Below are 18622 nucleotides of genomic sequence, written 5' to 3'. Positions count from 1 at the left end.
CCACCAGGAGCCGCGCTCACTCTTCCCAATTGGCTATGGTGAGTACAACCGGCATCAATCGCCAGTGATCGAGGAGCCTGGCGCCACCTGCTGTAGCGATTGGCGATTGGCTATAAGCCTTTCTGATTGATGGGTTGTGCAGCCAATCACTTTCGGCTCCCTGGCGCCGATCGGCACCGCCCCCTCGCAGCGCTCTCGGAAACAACATGGCGGCGGCGGTGCTTTCCAAAACGATCCTGTTGTGAAGTGACCCGTTCGGACCTCTTTGCGAATATTTAATTTTAATTTGGTTGAAATGTATTATTTTAAAGTCCGTGAATAGCGACCTTTCCGGTAAGTGATGAGCAGCCACTGTTGAAGATGAATCCCCATTCGCTCCTGTGTTGTGCCCTGAATCAGACCCATGGGATTCCTCCAGGCTCGAACGTCCGCCGCTCTCCTTCCCGCAGTCTGAACATAATTAGGTACATTTCACTTAAAACTGCTTCCACTCATTTTACTCTGCATCCTCAGAGACGTGGGGCTGGTCCGTACGGTGGGAGGTCTGCTTATTTTTCCAAAGTATCTTTCGAACATTTTTTCTCAATTGAATTATTCTGGTATTTTATTTCGGAAACACGAGTTCTGTCGTTTAGATTGTTGGAAATCGAAAATTACGAATATCTCCTAAATCAGAAGTCCACTGTTCTCCTTGTAGAATCAAATAACGATTTGTCAAGGATCTGTCAATGCTCGGTTGTTTTCTTTGATAATTTTGTTTAAATCAGAAACGAACGTTTCTTTGTGCTGTTACAGATTCTTAAGGCAGCCAAGCTGCTCTCAGTATATTGAGTAAATAGGTTTATCATAGGTCTTATTCTTTGTGATCAGATCTCTCGCTCGTTGAACGAACTGGGGTTGCCCGCTGGGGTCTTGGGTTTCGGAAACCAGTCCAGCTGCATCGGTATTATTGCGTCTTATTGTTATTATTTGTTATTGAATATCCATTGCAGCCTCGACTCGCTTTTGCAGCTCGTGTTTTGTTCCACATGATCTAAGGTAGCGGTTCGGGTTTTAGTCTGTTCCGTGATCCCCACATTTTATGAAAAGTGAGCGCAAGTAGCAAAATTATTGGATTTTGGTTAACAATTTTGGGGAGGGGAGAATGGCGATGTACTGTTTCCCTAGACGAGTAGATACAAAATCAGCTGATTTTCTAACAATATTGGTGTTGGTTATTGGGTTGTGTAGAACTGTGCCACATTCAACTCGAAACGTTTTGGGTTTGACACTGAGGCGTTGTGGGGCAAATTGATCCATCTCCTCAGTATTTACTGTGTGTTGCTTGTGGACTTAAATCTATTTAGCGTTCAAATTCTGCGTTGTTAAATGCTTAAAAACCTTGGGTTTTTGTGAATTTATTGCGTGCTACAGATTTTCAAGTGGTCAGCAATATATTTTTTAAAGTTTCGTATCATTGACCATTTTGAGATGGTTCGGGGCGACTATTGTTTCGTGATTATAAAATTCATTGTTTGGTATCTTATTGCTTAAAAAAATCATATTGCTTCTGAAATCGCGTCTGGGTGCACCTGACGAGTTTTCAAGATAGCCACTTTACGTTTGAAGATCTTTCTGCGGGTTTTAGATATAGAAATGTTGCAAATAATATCAGATTCGCAAATTTGACTTTTTTTTACATAACTACGATTTAAGCATAGTTCTACATGATTGCAAAGGCTAGGTATCAAATCTAAAGTGGAACAGAATGGATTTGGCTTGATACTCTTCAAAGACTTTAGGCATTTGCACTTGAGTGCCAAACTCAGGAAATGGCGAAATAAAAGAAAAATATTGTGGATGCTGGAAATCTGAAATGAAAACAGAAAATGCTGGAAAAACTTAGATCTGGCAGCATCTGTGGAGAGAAAAACATGTTTCGAGCCCACATGACTCTTCTTCACACCTCCTAAGTCATATGGAATCGAAACCTTAACTCTGTTTCTCCGTAGATGCTGTCAGACCTGCTGAGTTTTTCCAGCATTTATGTTTTTGTTTCAGGAGATGGTGAAATGGATAATTGATTTTTTTAAAGCATTGCTTTACAACTTGGAATTGTACCTTTTCAAATTTGTGATACCTGAACAGGTAGAATTGCAGTAAGTCAACATGGACATCATTATTTGGGCTGTACAGATCTATAGAAATCAGTATTAAGTAGTCAAAATGTTGTTGAAAATAAGTGCAGAAGATGTCATGGGATGCTGTATATCTTAGATTTTTAGATCCTACCTTCAATTTGACAAATAGCATATCTGGAAAAAATAAGATATATTTTTTACCATTCAGTTAGAAGCCCAATACTTTTTTTTCATCCCTGGACTTTGAGTTAAGATTGGTCCCAGAATGAAGAGTGAACTTCTATTTTCAGCAAGGTGAGAAATGTCAGTAGAAAAGCAAAATATTGCAGATTCTGGAATCTGAAATATAAACAGAGCATCAGGAAACACTTGGAGGTTCAGGTTGTATTTATTGGTACAGAAGCATTTAACATTTCAGATCCATCTGCAATCCTCTCATCTTTCGATGATGCAGCCTTCCAGACTCAACAGTGAGTTCTATTATTTCAGATCATAATCACTGCCCCTGTCTTTTCTGATGGTAGTTATTGACGATCTGTTTTCTCCACTTACACGTCCTTCAGAGCAATCTTTTGTTTGTTTATTTGTCCCATTACTGTTATCCCCTTTGTCATTTAATCTCTCCTTTTGTTCTTCCCTCCCCTTTCTCTGTCTCTGTATTTGTTCAAAGATGTAACAGGTTTTAAACTCGCGTCACAACTGGATAAAGTGATTGCCCTGAATCATGAATACCTCTGTTTCCCTCTGTACTGAGAAATGTCAGTGTTAGGAATTGGGATGTTTTCCCATTATAAACACCCATTATACATGAAACACTTCTGGGTCATGTGTAATTAGTGGCATGAAGAGAAAAATTACCCTGTCTTAACAATATACCTCAACTGTAAAAGTTGGAAAACTGGAAAACGCATTCTTTTCCAATTCCTTTATCAGCCATCTCTAAGTGTGAGTGATGATTTAATACTGAATTACATTTACTAAAACTGGATTGTGACAATCTAAAGTATTCAAGAACTAGATAGCCACCTGGGTTAGATTCACACATTGGCCCCAAAGGTGGAGGAATCGTAAGATGTCCGGTCTTTGACTATCTTTTTTGAACTTATGCCTCTATTTCTTCCTAACTCAATTGGGCAGTTGGATACATAGTTTACAAGTTCCAATTGCTGTGAATGCTAATCAGCTAAACAGGACGTATGCAAAATTGGCTTCAGGTTTTGAGTTCTTTTACATAAGTTATTGTTAACCTCTCCCTCCTCTGGGTAAATACCTGAAGGGAAGTGCAACTTAAAGCTGGACATCCAAATAAGCATTGGGGTTCACTCTGGGGAAATCACACATTTGAATTATGTCTTGCACGTTGGGATTCCAGTACATTACTTTATCATGTCCTTGTAAAACTGCATTGTCATTATCATTTAGCGGTGCTGAAGTAACCAGTTAAGGAATTTTGTTTCTTTTTGTTCTGGTGAAAAATGTACAAGTACGTTGTTATCAGTGATAATGGTACGTAACTGTTTGATTTTTTTAAGTTTAGTGTCAGTAAATGTACTATTTTGCAATGACCTATATTCAATGGAATCTTTCCAATTATTTGCAATTGCCTTCCGTAACAGAGGCCACCACAAATGTTTTTAATAAAAGCACCTCCCTTTTGGATACCACAAGCATTTTAGGGAGGGTTGATTCATTCAGATATGTCAGTTATAATTTGAATTGTTATAAGATCAGGTACGGCCATGAAATGAACATTGTATGGCCCTGAACTTGTTGCGGATGCTCCCAATTAAATGGCAAACATGACAAGGTGATACTCCAAGGTTGTATGACAATCCGAAAAATGTTGCAGTCTTTGACAATGTACATGGATGTGCAACTTGGATTGACCATCATCACAAAACAGATGAGATGAGAAAGCCATGAAGTGGCACAGTTATCCATTTGATGCTACCCCACCATCTAGTATTCTCCAACTCTGGTGGCTGAGAAGGAAATCTTAATGATGGATTTTCCGATATAAATATGTTTTCTTGAAGGATGGCAGAACATACTGTTAGAGATTATCCCAGTGGGAAGCAAAGGTGAGAATTTGAGCACATACAATAGCAGAGGGTACAGGCTTTTTGAAGAATTATAAGGCACTTCAAAATAAGTAATTGAGAATTGGTTTTTCAGGTTTGGTGGAGGTCATGAGCAAGGTCTTAAGGCATTGTAATAATGATCAGAGTTGGTCATTTGCAAATGGCTACAGGGCAGACTGCAGAACCATTTAAATGTACCCAAAGGATAAAGACACGAATTCACCTGTTTTCATGTGTACAATCTAACCTTTTATCATCCACATATCCTTTACCATGATACTTACAGCAGTATAATGTATTATAGTGGGTCTCTCTTTTTCACCTATCACTCACATAGACATGCACTGGTGTGGATTATGTAGGGTTAACGTTCCTCCTTTGGTCAGAGAAAAGTTTCTGATGGGGGATATAATGTTTTCATACCTTTAGCAAACTGATAATAGGCAGGTTGAAGAAGAAAATTCTCTGCTGTTTGATGCAGGACTGATTGTGTAGCTGAGAATGGGGGAAAAAAAGTGAAATAAAACAATGCTTTTGGAGATTGTAAAGAGGACTGTTTGTGAAGAGATCTCTCTGCAATGTTTGGTGACAATTGGCTGCTATCTGGATATGAATCACACTAGTGCCTGTCCACCTTCCTAAAGACTAGACTCAAAAGTCTTCCCAATAAAAGGGTACTTTCCTTTCACCCAGGAAAACACCTGTTGTGTCCCTCTGGATCTCAGTAATGAAAGCAGGAAGAGGGGGTAAAGTGATTATTAGTTTGATGACATGTAGCAAGCCTATCAAGTGCAGCATTGGCATTTTCCCAGTTCAATCCTGTTGTAAACCATATATTTTCTAGATTACCAAATACGTAAAAAGCCTACAGACTTAGCAAAAACCCTCGACATTTGTTTGGGTTGATCTTTGGAAAGGAAACTAAGTACAGCCACAAACATTTTTGTGTTCATTGTGCCTCAACCAGATGCTTGATCATCAGCCGTACATATGTATCCAGTTCATGGATCAATATGAGCCATTTCTATATGTGTTAAAGAAAACAAATTTCAATGAAGATCTGCATATTGAATGCATATTGCAATAAAGCAGCTAACAATTGCATAGTTTAAGAATTTCCTTGGTAAACATGAATAAAGAAAATGATTTGGGTATGATTGTTATTCATATTGAAATTTCCAGTCGATATGTAGCTGTTCGCAGCTTCAAGTATTTTGATTAACATTTTATCAACAAAGCTAATCAAATAGGTTAACTATTGACGATATAAAAGTTATTCTAAACCCTTGTACAGAACATGATGCTTTGGAGAGGATTCAGAAGAGAGCACTGAAGATAAATTCAGAATTCATAGAGGGGAGGTTGTAGGGTGGAAGGTGGTTACTGATATTGAGGGGTGAGACTACAGAGATTTAAATGCAAGATTTGTGGACTGGAAGCCAGCATGAATCAGATAGGACAAATGGGAATTGAGTAATGGAGGTTTTTTAGGTTTAGAGGCCAGATTAGATGAAGTGGGCTGTGGTGCTGGAACAGATTACAGAGATAAGGAGTGGTGAGGCTGTGGAGGAATTTTAAAAACAAAGAGGAGAATTTTAAAATTGAGTTGTTGCTTGACTGGGAGTCAATGTAGGTCAGTGAGCACAGTGGTGATGGGTGAATGAGACTTGGTTCAAGTTGAGATGCGGGCAACAGAGTTTTGGATGACCTCAAATTTAGGGATGGTACACTGTTGGAAACCAGCCAGGACTGTAGTGGAATAGTCAAGTCTAAAGGCAACAAAGGCAGGAATGAGGATTTCAGCAAGAGATGAACCAAGATCTTATGGAGGTGAAATAGATTATAGTGTGAATATGTGATTGGATACTCATCTTGGGGTCAACTATGCCACCAAGGTTGTGAACAGACTGGTTTAGTCTTGGACGGTTGCCAGGGAGAGCGATGGAATTGTTGGTTAAGAAACAGAGATTGGAGTGGGGTCAGGAAACAATGGCTTCAATCTTTCTGATATTTAATTTGAAGAAATTTATTCTCCTTCAGTACTGGATGTTAGATAAACAATGTATTAACTTAGCGACAGTGGAGGAGTCCAGAGAGGTGCTGGTGAGGTAGAGATGGGTGTTGTCAAGGGTACATGTGAAGTCTATTCTGTACTTTTGGATGATGTTGCCGAAGACAGTACATAGAAATAGGATGGAGCCATGGATAGATCTTTGGGGCTACCAGAGGTAATCGTACAGGAGCAGAAAGAGAAGCCGTTGCAAGTGATACTCTGGCTACAATTATTTAGATAAGTATAGAACCGGGTAAGAGTAGTCCACCCAGCTGGACAACAGTGGAGAGATCTAGAGGAGGATGGTGTGGTCAACCATGTCAAAAGCTGCAGACAGGCCAAAAAGGACAAGGAGGGATAGTTTACTTTTGTCACAAAGAATAACAGAATAACAGCAGTTTTGGTACCGTGGCATGGGTGAAACCTGGTTGTAGTAATTCAAACAGGGATTTCCAGAAAAGATGGGCATGGATTTGGGAGGCCCCAGCACATTGAAGGGCTTTTGAAGGAGAAAAGGAACTTAGAGATGGGATGATTTTACAAGGACAGTGAGGTTTTTTTTATTGGGGGTGAATGATGGCAGATTTAAAGGAAAGGGGAACAACCACTTGAAGAGAGAGAACCGTTCCCTATTGGCTAACGTGGGGCCCAGGAAGGTAGCCAACAGTTTAACAGGAATAGGTTCAAAGGAACAGGAGGGTGGGTCTCGTGGACAAGATGAGCTTGCGAGGGCAGCTTGTTGCCATGCAAGCTCAGTCAGCTGCCTTCATGGCTGAAAATTCCAGTGTTTAAAGGAGCTTGCAGGGTCTCACAGCAGTCAGGCAGTCTGCCCTTTAACACGTTGCTCGGAGTGCGAAGGCACTACCCTGAGGGAGTAATTGTGTCTCCCTGGAGCCTTCTCTTATGATGATAACATTCATGCTCCCACCACTGCCATTCCACCAGTGCCCTTTTTGTTGCCTGCCTGCCAGCCAGCCAGCTGACCTTGCAGTTGTCTATGCTCAAGAGTTGTAATCTGAAGCCAGGGGTCTTCAGGAGTTGATCAAGGCCTTTCTAAAAGGCCATTTGAGTCTCCGCAGCCACTGGGGTAGTTTAGGAGCCCTAGGATAGGCAAAGGCATATAGAAGATGGTCCCTAAGAGAATTATTAATTGCCTTCTGTTTGGAATATTGGACGGTTTAATTTGTGAAGTTAATTTAGAATGTCTATTTTCTGGTGGCTTTTGTTTCAGCATTGTGGCCAAGAGGACACTGTGATCCCTTACAGGGAAGGTAAGGTGTAGAATGAGGAATTGGGGTCACATTTACTGATAGGGCAGCCAGATGAGCTGATCATGAACATTCTGGCTGGAAAGGGGCTTCCTCCTCTTTCCCCCTCCTCCTAAGCTGGTTACTTAAAAGCTGGTGGCAAATGCTTGCTGTGCCCTCATGATGGCAAGATTGTGTAGAATGCAGCAGACATGATGAATAGTGTGATGTGCTACTCAGGGCTCCTTGACTGCGGTCCTGGCAGCAGAAGAATTGCTTACACTTCCCAGTAGTCTGCTTAACATTTTGTGTGGCTGTATGGCTCTTGTTATATGCATGCTGTGCATGTGTATGTTGGTTGTGCACTGGAGTTATAAGCCAGGTTAACTCTTCTTGCCATGGAGCACCCTAGGATTTCTCATGGTGGCCTCAATGGCGATGGTAGAGCTTCGGAATGAATGCACCATGACAGTTACCAGGATGCTGGGCATTGGCCTGCTTGAGTTTGGTCGCATGCCAGCTGCATATTGAGAGAGTGGAACCACTTCTGGTTGCAATACTTCTGAATTTACATGACACCCGCCAAGCAACTTGTGTGTGTTGTCACTGCACCATTGAGATGTGTGCAATTCTAGAGAAGTTGCAGAGAAGAGAGAGTGGAAAGAGAAATTGGAATGTATTCAGCTCTTCTTGTTTACAGAATCCTAGTAATTTCCCTTATATAAATAGTGGACAGCAAACTGAGATGTTGGGAATGTCTCTTGCCTCCAGGTTTGAAGGAACCCAGAGTAAAAAAAACTTCATGGCTGTGATCATCTACATAGCCAGCAGCAATACTGTTCTTGGCCTGCTCTGAGCTACAAGTCTGCCTGCTACAAATGGCTGATTTCAGTGGGCATCTCCTTTGTAAAAGGGTGACATTGCTCAAACTACACGTTAAGGCTAAGGGAGAAGAATTGATCCCTGAAGATGCTGGTGTCCTACTGAGAGCCTTTCTTCTCCTCTATCCGAGAGCAACTTGTGCTTTGCCCATTCTCCATGTAATGCTGTTGTCCACAGGAATGGAAGCAACAGCACCTATGACTGGGAGCAAGTGGTCTGAGCAGAATCCTTGAAATGAGAACCAAGATCTTCAATACAATATTCAGCACCATTTACAACGACTCAGATGCTGAAGTAGTCCATGTCCAAATACAGCAAGACCTGGACAATATCCAGGCTTGGGCTGACAAGTGGCAAGTAATATTCACACCACACAAATATCAGGCAATGACCATCTCTTAAGAGAGAATCGTACTATCGCCCCATGACATTCAATGACATTACCATTGCTGAATCTCTCACTATCAACATTCTGAGGATTACCATTGACCAGAAACTGCACTGGACTAGCCATATAAATACTGTGGTTATAAGAGCAGGTTGGAGGCTAGGAATCCTGCGATGAGTAACTCACCTCCTGACTCCCCAAAGCCTGTCCACCACCTACAAGGCACAAGTCAGGAGTGTGATGGAATACACTCCACTTGCCTGGATGAGTGCAGCTCCTATAATGCTCAAGAAGCTTGACACCATCCAGGACAAAGCAGCGTGCTTGATTGGCACCCCACCCACAAACATTCACTCCCTCCACCACCGATGCATAGTAGCAGTAGTATGTACCATCTACAAGATGCACTGCAAGAACTCTCAAAGGCTCCTTTAACAGCGCCTTCCAAACCCACGACTGCTACCATCTAGAAGGACAATGGCAGCAGATGCATGGGAACACCGCAACCTGGAAGCTCTCCTCCAAGCCACACACCATCCTGACTTGGAAATATATCACCATTCCTTCACTGTTGCTGGTTGAAATCCTGGAACTCTCCCTAACAGCACTGTGGGTGTACCTACACCACATGGACTGCAGTGGTACAAGAAGGCAGCTCACCACCATCTTTTCAAGTACAACTAGGGATGGGCAATAAATGCTAGCCTAGCCAATGACCCTCACATCCCTTGAATGATTTAAAAAAAAACAAGCCACACCATATCCTGTAGGCATCAGAAACATTTAAGTAACTCTTTCGAGTACAAACCCGTTTCCATCTGTTTCAGATGAAGTTATATTGTTTCATAGTTTGCCATTGTGAGATTTGAACTCTTGGTACTGGGTTTGTAACCCCAAGATCATAACCACTTGGCTATTTAGGCCAAGCCTAGAAACATTTAAGTAGTGGTACAAGCAACCAAATATGTCTACAAACTCAGCAGTAACCAGTGGAAATCAATTAGCAATTGATCTGAAATTGGTTGATCATCCCTTTAAATAATGCTTAGTGGGAGTTCTCCCTGCTGATGAATTCCTGTTCAGCTGCGCCAGATTAAGGAAGACTTCATCTGCAGTGTTGAGGTTGAAAATGGTACCCCTGGAGTCAAATCAAATACTGGCCAATGTCCTGACCTGCTTACTTCGCATACTTCCAGTGCACTGTCCCTATGCCTACTTTAACGACTTATTGAAAATGGAGTCTGGTGCAACCCACAACAAAAGTCTGTGATGCAGACACCATTTTAGACTCCGTGACGTCTGTCGTGCCAAAAGTACAATTGCTATATTACTGAGTTTTGCAACCCCAATTTTCTTTTGTACTGTAACACATTCCAAATGTAAATGTAATCTCCTGAAATGCACATGAATTATCTCCTTTTATTATTTGGTCATGGGATTTGAGTGTTGCTGACAAGGTCAGAGTTTATTGCTCGTTCCTAATTGCACATGGGAAGCTGGCTGAGATGGTGGTGATGTATGTGAAATGTTGTGATAGCTGGTGCATTGATTTGTATTATGCAGTTATACCTCAACTGTTTCAAAGAAGAAATGTTCATTATACCCCAGAGCAACTTGAATTTATGCTTGTTGATGCTAGCATTCTAATTTACAGCCCCAAGACACCTGTGATCTGCTCTGCCATTTGTGATTTCAAGGAGAAATCAGTCTGTGCAGTCTTAAACATGACTATTTAATGGTCAGCTTTGGAGCAACATTCCCATGATCAAGAAGGGATATTTAATTCTCCTCCTCTACCTCCCAACCTTGGTCAATGGCAAAGCAGCAATGGAGCAGTTCAAATGAAGCCCTTCCATTTTCTGCTCTGTATCTACTGATAAGTCTGATTTTGTCAGAGAGAGGGATTCTTCTTCTTCTTGAGTTCTCTGCCCTAAGGCAGGTCTGACCCACAGCACCATGATCTCAACTATGGGTAGGGTGAGGAGGCAGGTCCCAAATCCACGCCAGCTGGAACTGGGATCGAACCCCATGCTGTTGGCACCAGTCTGATCTACATCAGCTGTCCTGCCACCTGGCCCCCAAAGAGTCAGAGTTGCTGTGGTAACATAGACTTTTACATGCATGTTGTAACCTGGAGCAATGGAGAGTGATGGTAGAGGCTCTTATTGCTTTCCGCCATGTGGCTGACTAAGAATCTCTCCTCCTTACCATCTGCCATTGGTGTATGTTGTTAGAATTTGCAAGTTGTTGCTCAATCTGTTTGGCTGTGTAACAAACGCACCTTCCTTGGCCAGCAAGTTCTAAGTGGGTTTAGAACCCGGAAATCCTTTGGGGGGGTGGCGGCTGGGGGGGAGAATTAATAAATACAAATCAGTGTCCTACCCTATATTTAGGACCCTGATGACATTTTAACCCACTTTTGAGCTGGCTGTGCTATAGCCATCATGACAGGCAAGGCTTTCAGGAAGCCATAGAAGCTACTGGCAAGTTAATTCATCACATCTCTGCTCGCTGACCTACATTGGTTTCCTGTTTGACAGTGCTTCCATTTTAAAACTTTCTTTCTTGTTCTCAAGCCTTTCCCGGCCCAATCTTTGCAACTTTCCCTAGCTCTGCAACTTTTATCAGTCTTTAATTCCAGTTTCTTGCTCATTCCTGATTTTTTTCACTTCACCATTAATGGTTGTGCCTTAAGCAACCTGGGCCCTGCAATTTCCTCCTTAAGCTTCCCTGACTCTATCGCACTCCTTTTAAGATGTTCCTTAAAACCTTTCTGTTTGAAAAATCTTTTGGTAGTCTGTTCTAATATCTTTTTTGCATGGCTCGGTGTCAAATTTTGTTTGAAAGCACTCCTATGAAGCACCTTGGGATATTTTACTCCATTAAAGGTGCTATATCAATTCAAGTTGACGTTGTTAGAAAACTTTCCTCAGTTGGAACATGAGTGATGCTCTGAGTTCCACAAGAAAATCCAAGCCTGGCACCCTCTTTCCCACTCTCCTCACTGCTCATCATTGCATTTGCTCCAGGCACCCCTTCCTTGTGAATTTTCTGTCAACAAATTTCTCCTAATGCCACCACCTGAAGCTTTCCACTGGAAATGAATGAGCAACTGGCTGCATTCAAGTGAAAGCTGACTGTTAAAATCTGCCAGGCCTTCAATCCATGGGTGGGATTGCCTTACACTCCTGCTAAAATTTCTACTATACACCTAATATGTGAAGTGTATTTAGGAGAGTTCTGAGAGTAGATGAATTAAATCGGCAAGCAGATCAGAAAACCTAAATTCTTGGCCACTTCTGATTCTAGTTATTTTACATCATTTTGTAGACTTTCATATTTTGTTTTTACGGGTTTAAACCTGTAAGGACACAAACCCTGCTATCAAATCCCCCCAAATTACTACATTTCTGCTGTTTCTTTTTACCCTGTGTACGTTAAAATCTTCCATGGGGACAGGGGCTTGAATTTTATTGCATTCCTCTAAGGAGTTGTTATCCTCCTGGCCTTCAAAATGAAAACACCTGTAAATGCACCACAATGACTCTCAGGCTTGAACTCAAGCAACTAGCAGATCTTCATGTGCACACGGTTATCCAGGATGCATGAAGTGTCCTGGAGTTTCCACATAGAACAGGATGTGTATGCATTGTGTCCCAGCTGGCTTGCTATGGTAGTCAATCCATTGATCTCTAAATCATTGAGATCCTGACCATTAAAAAGAACTTAACAATGAACTCTTTAAAAAAATTAAGAAATTGACATCCAAAGTAATGAGACACTGCCCTAATAAATTCTTAAAAACTGACCTCTGAAGACCTGGGATACTAAAATTGTAAAAAAAAATTAACTAAGGGCATTGTAAATCCTAACATCTTGCAAGAAGACTTGCAACTAGTTGTTACAGCTCATAGCATCACTGCCCGTTGTAGTCACTGCTAGTGCTTTGTCTCTAGCTGCTCAGAGATTGTCTAGCCACTTTGCAGCTCATGTCTGTATTAAATAGGTGATTGATGTCTCGTTTCTAAGTGCAAACATGTTCATCACTTCTCCATGGACATTTAAAACTACCAGTAATGGATTGTGGATTTGCACAGAATGCAGGATTCTCCTCAGTCCAGAGGATCATTGCACTATTTTTCCCTGTTCGTGTTTTAATGAATCATAAAGCATATTATCATTAAGCTGGTTTGTGATGACCAGCAGGGATCATGCGGGTGGGCACCTTTTCTGGCAGCTGCCATGATGCTTTGATATTGTATTGGTTATCAATTTCCCCGTCTGTTTTCCTCTGCACAGTAAAGGATGATTGCTTGGAGATGAGGGCAATACCCTGCACACCTGGCTTATGACTCTTCTTGGGAACTCAAACCACAATCTTAACAATGGTTGAACTACACATCTCATTGAGCAGCCCATTGGTGTCCTGAAAGAGCAATTGAGATGAAAGGAAAGGGCTATAGTATGGGCTTGGAAGAGTGTCCTATTTGGTGGTTGTGTGCTCAATGCTGCATAACTTAGCTTTACAATGAAGACCAACATGGTGCCAATATCAGAGAAGGGCTCTCAGCATGAGATGACACTAATGACATAGAGGATGGTGGGAAAACAATTATCTGTAGCCAGAAAGGTTCCAACAGCGGATCGCTGAAGAGAAATCTGTGCTTGTCTGCATTAACTCACAACCAACCTCTGCCCAGTTCTCCCATCCCATACCCAAATGCATCTGCTCATAAACTAGAAATTGCCTAGCATTGCAAACTCACCAGTCACTACATACTCCCTGCATACAAAGTTTGTAAATAGTATTGTGTTTTTAATGGCTTTTGGATAGGCTCTCAAACAATTTCTCACCTTGATAAGAGCCCTAAAGCCTGTTTGAAGTGTTCTTGAACCTGCTCCTACATCTATGAGCTGTTGCCTAGTGGGCACATCGTGGAAAGCAGAAAGCTGCTGAGGCTCATTTAAGGGCTCATGACATGCTTATGGTTGGCAACCTCTAGGATCTCATGCTTGCCCCCTACAGACTGCAAAAATCCTGCAAAATGCATAAGCTCTGCATCTGCTGGGGCAGACTGAATAACCTGCTTTCTGATGCGCAATAGTTCAGTGGGCCAAAATGGCCCAGAAATGCAATCTTGAGCACGAGCACCATTTTCAATTCCTGTTGCATGACTCGTCTGCTATTAGGTTGCAGTTCAACACTTTTACCTAACATTTGGAGAGATTACTGTAGGAGATTATTGAAGTGATCTCCTAGCTTGCCCACAGTTGATGGGAAGGTTGGAAGCTTGCGTGGATTGCAGTATGAGCTTTCCTGAGGGCTGCTCTTGTGCCCTGGTGTCAGAATCCTGCAGTGGAAGCTGAGCTGTACAGCCGTCAAGTTGACCACATCCTTAATTATTAACTGCAGTTTCTTAACCCCACATGTGAAATCAGTGGACTTCACCATATTGCCTGGCATGTTTTAGAAACTTCCTGGCGGTATTCCAGTACTTTTATATGTTGGTATACAGAAATAATTTTTTAAAAAGTGCTGGGTTCTTGAAGGCTGTTTTTACCCTGCCAACAAACCCATCTGTGGCAGACTTTCAGCTTCAGCACTTCTGATGTTGACTGCTCTGTGTCTTGTCAGTATGCCAGTGATGGTCTGTTTCATTCAGTGAGTGTTTGTATAATGGCTGGACCTCCTTGTGTGCTGGTTATCTTCCTATATGTTGTAAGCGTCTCCAGTTAGAAATGTGAAAGTGGGTAAGTATCAAGGTGGGGCAAAGGTTTTTAATACTTAACACCGTTTAATCTATTATTTTGCCATAGTGCTCATAATGATAAAGAAGCACGTGTGATAAAAGGAGATGTAGTTCTGAAGGCAGTAGCAGCTTCTGAGTGAAAGTAGAAAGAAGGTGCAGTGAAAACCTCTTTGCTGACTTATGTGCAACCTAAGGCTGTTGATTGGAAGACGCAAGAGGAAGGAATAATTGTGTGGAAGCGAACTTAGGGTACCATAGTGATATGCAGAAAGAATGAGAGATGTGAATGGAAGGCTTATGTTGTCACTCTTGGCAAGATCATTATATCCTCTTGAGTGCATGACCTGATGATGCAAATTATAGAGCTGTATAATTTTAAATTTTCAGATTCAATAGTGCTTTCTGTTTCATCAATACTCTTTCATGAGTGGTCATGTTTGGGCTGCAGAGTTAAAATTAGTGATGTACAATTGGATTTGCATATAATTGCACAGTCAATTTTCCCATTATGGTGGTAGTATAACATATAGTGCATGTAATTTAGTATAACTGTGCAGATTTAACATCAACAGAATGCAACTACCACATACATAGAGAAAACTCTAATTGCTTTGCTTTGTTGCCAACACCAATCACTCTTAAGTTACTTGTGAATGTGCTTGTATATTTATTCAAATAAAAATCAAATGGCCTGAAAGGTTCTCAAATTGTCCAGTATAGGATGGATAAAAGTACAAGGCTCTCAAAGCGCGTTTTTGTATTTCATTCTCATTCTTCAGTTGACTCAATGGCTTTGACATAGAACAACTAAAGCTGTTGTAAGGAACATATATTTTTATTTTCTGTTGGACTGTGGATTAGAACTACAATGGCTGCAGGTTGAAAGACATATCCACTGGAACAGGATGAGATATAAATACAGTGTTGCAGACCTGGAATCAGTGTGTGCCATGAAAGAAAGGATGTTGCTGGAAAGGAGTCCTAGACCAAGGGAGTTGCCTGACAACAGCATTTTAATTGACTCCTGATCAGGCGACCAGGTTTTAAGTGAGAAGCAATACATCCGAATAGCTCCTAGCCTGAAAGGAACAAGACTTAAAATCTCTTTCTCCTGTGTGTGGAAGATTCCAGTAATTCCACAATAATAGTTGGCTGTTTTTTTTCCCCTCATATCTCTATAGCCTGCTTTCTCTTTGGAAACCCCTGAAAAGAGGCAAAAGGGAAAATCACTGTTAGAGACATAGAAAGGCATGTGCTCAACCAGTGAACTAAAACTGAAAGCGCTGGAAGACCACCTCGTGTCATCAACAAGAACTGAAAGGAATTTGGAAGACATCATAAGAACATAAGAAATAGGAACAGGAGTAGACTATCTGGCTCCTCGAGCCTGCCCTACCATCCAATAAGATCATGGCTGACCTTATGTTTTGATTCCCACATTCCTATCTAATCCTGATAACCTTTAGATTCTTGTTAGGCAAGGGAATCATCTACCCCTGCCTTAAAAATATTCAGTGACCCTGCCTCCACCTGCCAAAGTGAACAACATCATATTTTCCCACTTTAAACTCCATTTGCCACATCTTTGCCCACTCACTCAACTTATTTATATCTATCTGCAACCTCCTCATGTCCCCTTCACAACATACCTTCCTACCTATCTTTGTGTCAGTTTCAGATTTAACTACTGTGTCTTTACTCCCCTCATCTAAGTCATTGATGAAAATCGTAAAAAGTTGAGACCCTGCACCGACCCCTGTGCGACTCCACTCGTCACATTCTGCTAATCAGAAAAAGGCCTATTTATGCATGCTCTCTGCTTTCTGCCAGCCAGCCAGCCAATCTTCTATCCGTGCTAACATGTTACCCCCTACACCATGTGTATTTATTTTCCGTAATAATCTTTGATGTGTCACCTTATCAAATGCTTTCTGGAAATCCAAGTAGGTCTACAGGCTCCTCTTTATCCACTGTGCATGTTACTCCTTCAGAAAAACTCCCAATAAATTGTTAAGCATGATTTTCTTTTCACAAAATCATGCAAACTCTTCCTAATTACCTTGAGCTCTTCTAAGTGCCTAGCTATAACCTCCTTTACTGATCAATTCTAATAATTTCACCACGACAGATGTCAAACTAACTGGCCCATAGTTTCCTGTTTTCTGCCTCCCTCCCTGAATAGAGCGGTTATATTTGCTACTTTCCAGTCTTATGGAACCTTTCCAGAATCTAGTGAATTTTGGAAAATTAACACCAGCACATCAACTACCTCATTAGCCACCTCTTTTGAGACCCTACGATGTAGTCCATCAGGACCCGGAGACTTGCCAGCCCACAGCTCCATCAGTTTCCCTAGTGAGTACAATTTCATCAAGTTCCTTTCTCCCGTTCACCATCTGATTTGCAGCTATTACTGGAATGTCTTTTTGTATCCTCTATAGTGAACACAGAAACAAAATAGTTGTTTGTTTCTTCCGCCATTTCCTTATTATTTACTATTAACTCCCCACTGTCACACTCTAGAGGACCACTTACTCCTTTCCTTTTTAAGTACTCTTGCTTTTCATTTTTATATTTCTAGCTAACTTCCTCTCATACTCTAATTTCTTTCTCCTGATTAGCCTTTTAGCCATTCTCTGCCGTTCTTTATATTCTGTCCAATCATTTGTCCTGCCACTCATCTTTGCGGAGTTGCATGCTTTTTTCTTAAGTTTGATGTTTTCCTTAACTTCTTTAGTTAACCATGGATGGTGGGTCCTCCCCTTAGAATTTTTCTTTATGGTAGGAATGTATTTATTCTGAATACTCTGAAATATCCCCTTAAATGTCGGCCACTGCTCTATTGACCTATTCTCTAGCCTAGCTTCTCAGTTCACTTCAGCTAGCTTAGCTTCTATCCCCACGTAGTTGCCCTTATTTAAGTTTAAGATATTAGTCTTAGACCCACTCTTCTCCCTTTCAAACTGGATGTAAAATTCAATCATATTGTAGTCGCTGCTACTGACTCAGGTCGTTAACTAATCCTGTCATGTTACACAATATCAAGTCTAATATAACCTGTTCTCTGGTTGTTTCCAGAACATGCTGCTCTAAGAATCTATCTTGAACGCATTCTCAGAGCTCCTCATCCAGGCTGCCAATCTGATTTTTCCAGTTTATGTATAGATTTAATTAACCATGATTATTGCCGGCCCTTTATCATAAGCACGCAATATTTTGTTCTACAGTGTGGTTACTGTTAGGAGCCTGTAGACTACTCCCACTAATGACTTTTTGCCCACTATTCCTCATCTCTACCCAAATCGATTCTATATCCTGATCTCCTGAACCAAGATCATCTCTAACTATTGCACCAATGTCCTCTTTGATGAACAGTCCTACCACTCTACCTTTACCTAGCTTCCTATTCTTCTTGAATGTCCTGTACCCCTCAATATTAGGGACCTAATCTTTGTCATCTTGAGCCACGTTTTCACATCGATCAAAATCAATCCATCGAATCCTGTACTCTGGAATTAGTGCTATTGAACTGTTTTATCCCAATTTTAAAATCCATGTTATTGTGTCTTATGTGTCTTGTATGTGTGTGGATAGGGATTTAAGAAAGGAGTAGAGTTTAAGTTACAGCGTTAGAAATTAGTAGTTCATGTTTCTTTATTTACTTATTAAATTTACAAACCTGGTGCTTGTATTCTTTTAACCTAAATAGTTAGGTAGAATTGGGGCAATTGGGTGGTTTGATCAAACGTTTTCACATTTGTCATGGCTTGGGGACCAGTGGGGCTTGATATTACAGTCCACTATCCCCAGTGAGTTGTGACACTGTGTGTAAGAACAAAAGGTCTGAAAAAAACTTGCATTTATATAGCTCCTTTCACAACTACCAGATATCTCAAAGCCCTTTACAGCCAATAAAGTATGTTTGAAGTATAGTCACTGTTGCAGTCTCAGGGAATTAAGGGATGTGGGTAGTGGGTGGGAAAATGGAGCTGAAGCCCAAGATCAGCCATGATCGTATCAAATGATGGACTGATGGGCCATGTGGTCTACTCCTGCTCCTATTTCTTATGTTCTTGCATAGGAAATGTTACAGTCTATTTG

General features: G+C 41.2%; 1 protein-coding gene across 2 annotated transcripts in view; it reads left to right on the top strand.

The window, feature by feature from the left end:
• The first annotated feature begins 202 nt into the window (after positions 1-202).
• Positions 203-18622, top strand: part of tiam1a (TIAM Rac1 associated GEF 1a) — a 303246-nt gene continuing 284826 nt past the window's right edge. The window contains exon 1 of one of the 2 annotated variants that reach the window (XM_041211695.1): positions 203-333. The gene's annotated coding sequence lies outside the window, so the exon portion shown is untranslated. Of the gene's footprint in view, positions 465-18622 lie in introns of both variants that reach the window. The other variant, XM_041211693.1, reaches the window with a different exon arrangement.

The sequence above is a fragment of the Carcharodon carcharias genome, chromosome 18, assembly GCF_017639515.1.
Source record: "Carcharodon carcharias isolate sCarCar2 chromosome 18, sCarCar2.pri, whole genome shotgun sequence".
NCBI classification, from domain to species: Eukaryota; Metazoa; Chordata; class Chondrichthyes; order Lamniformes; family Lamnidae; genus Carcharodon; species Carcharodon carcharias.
Note: the sequence above shows the minus strand (reverse complement) of the source record. Positions and strands in the feature narration are given on the sequence as shown.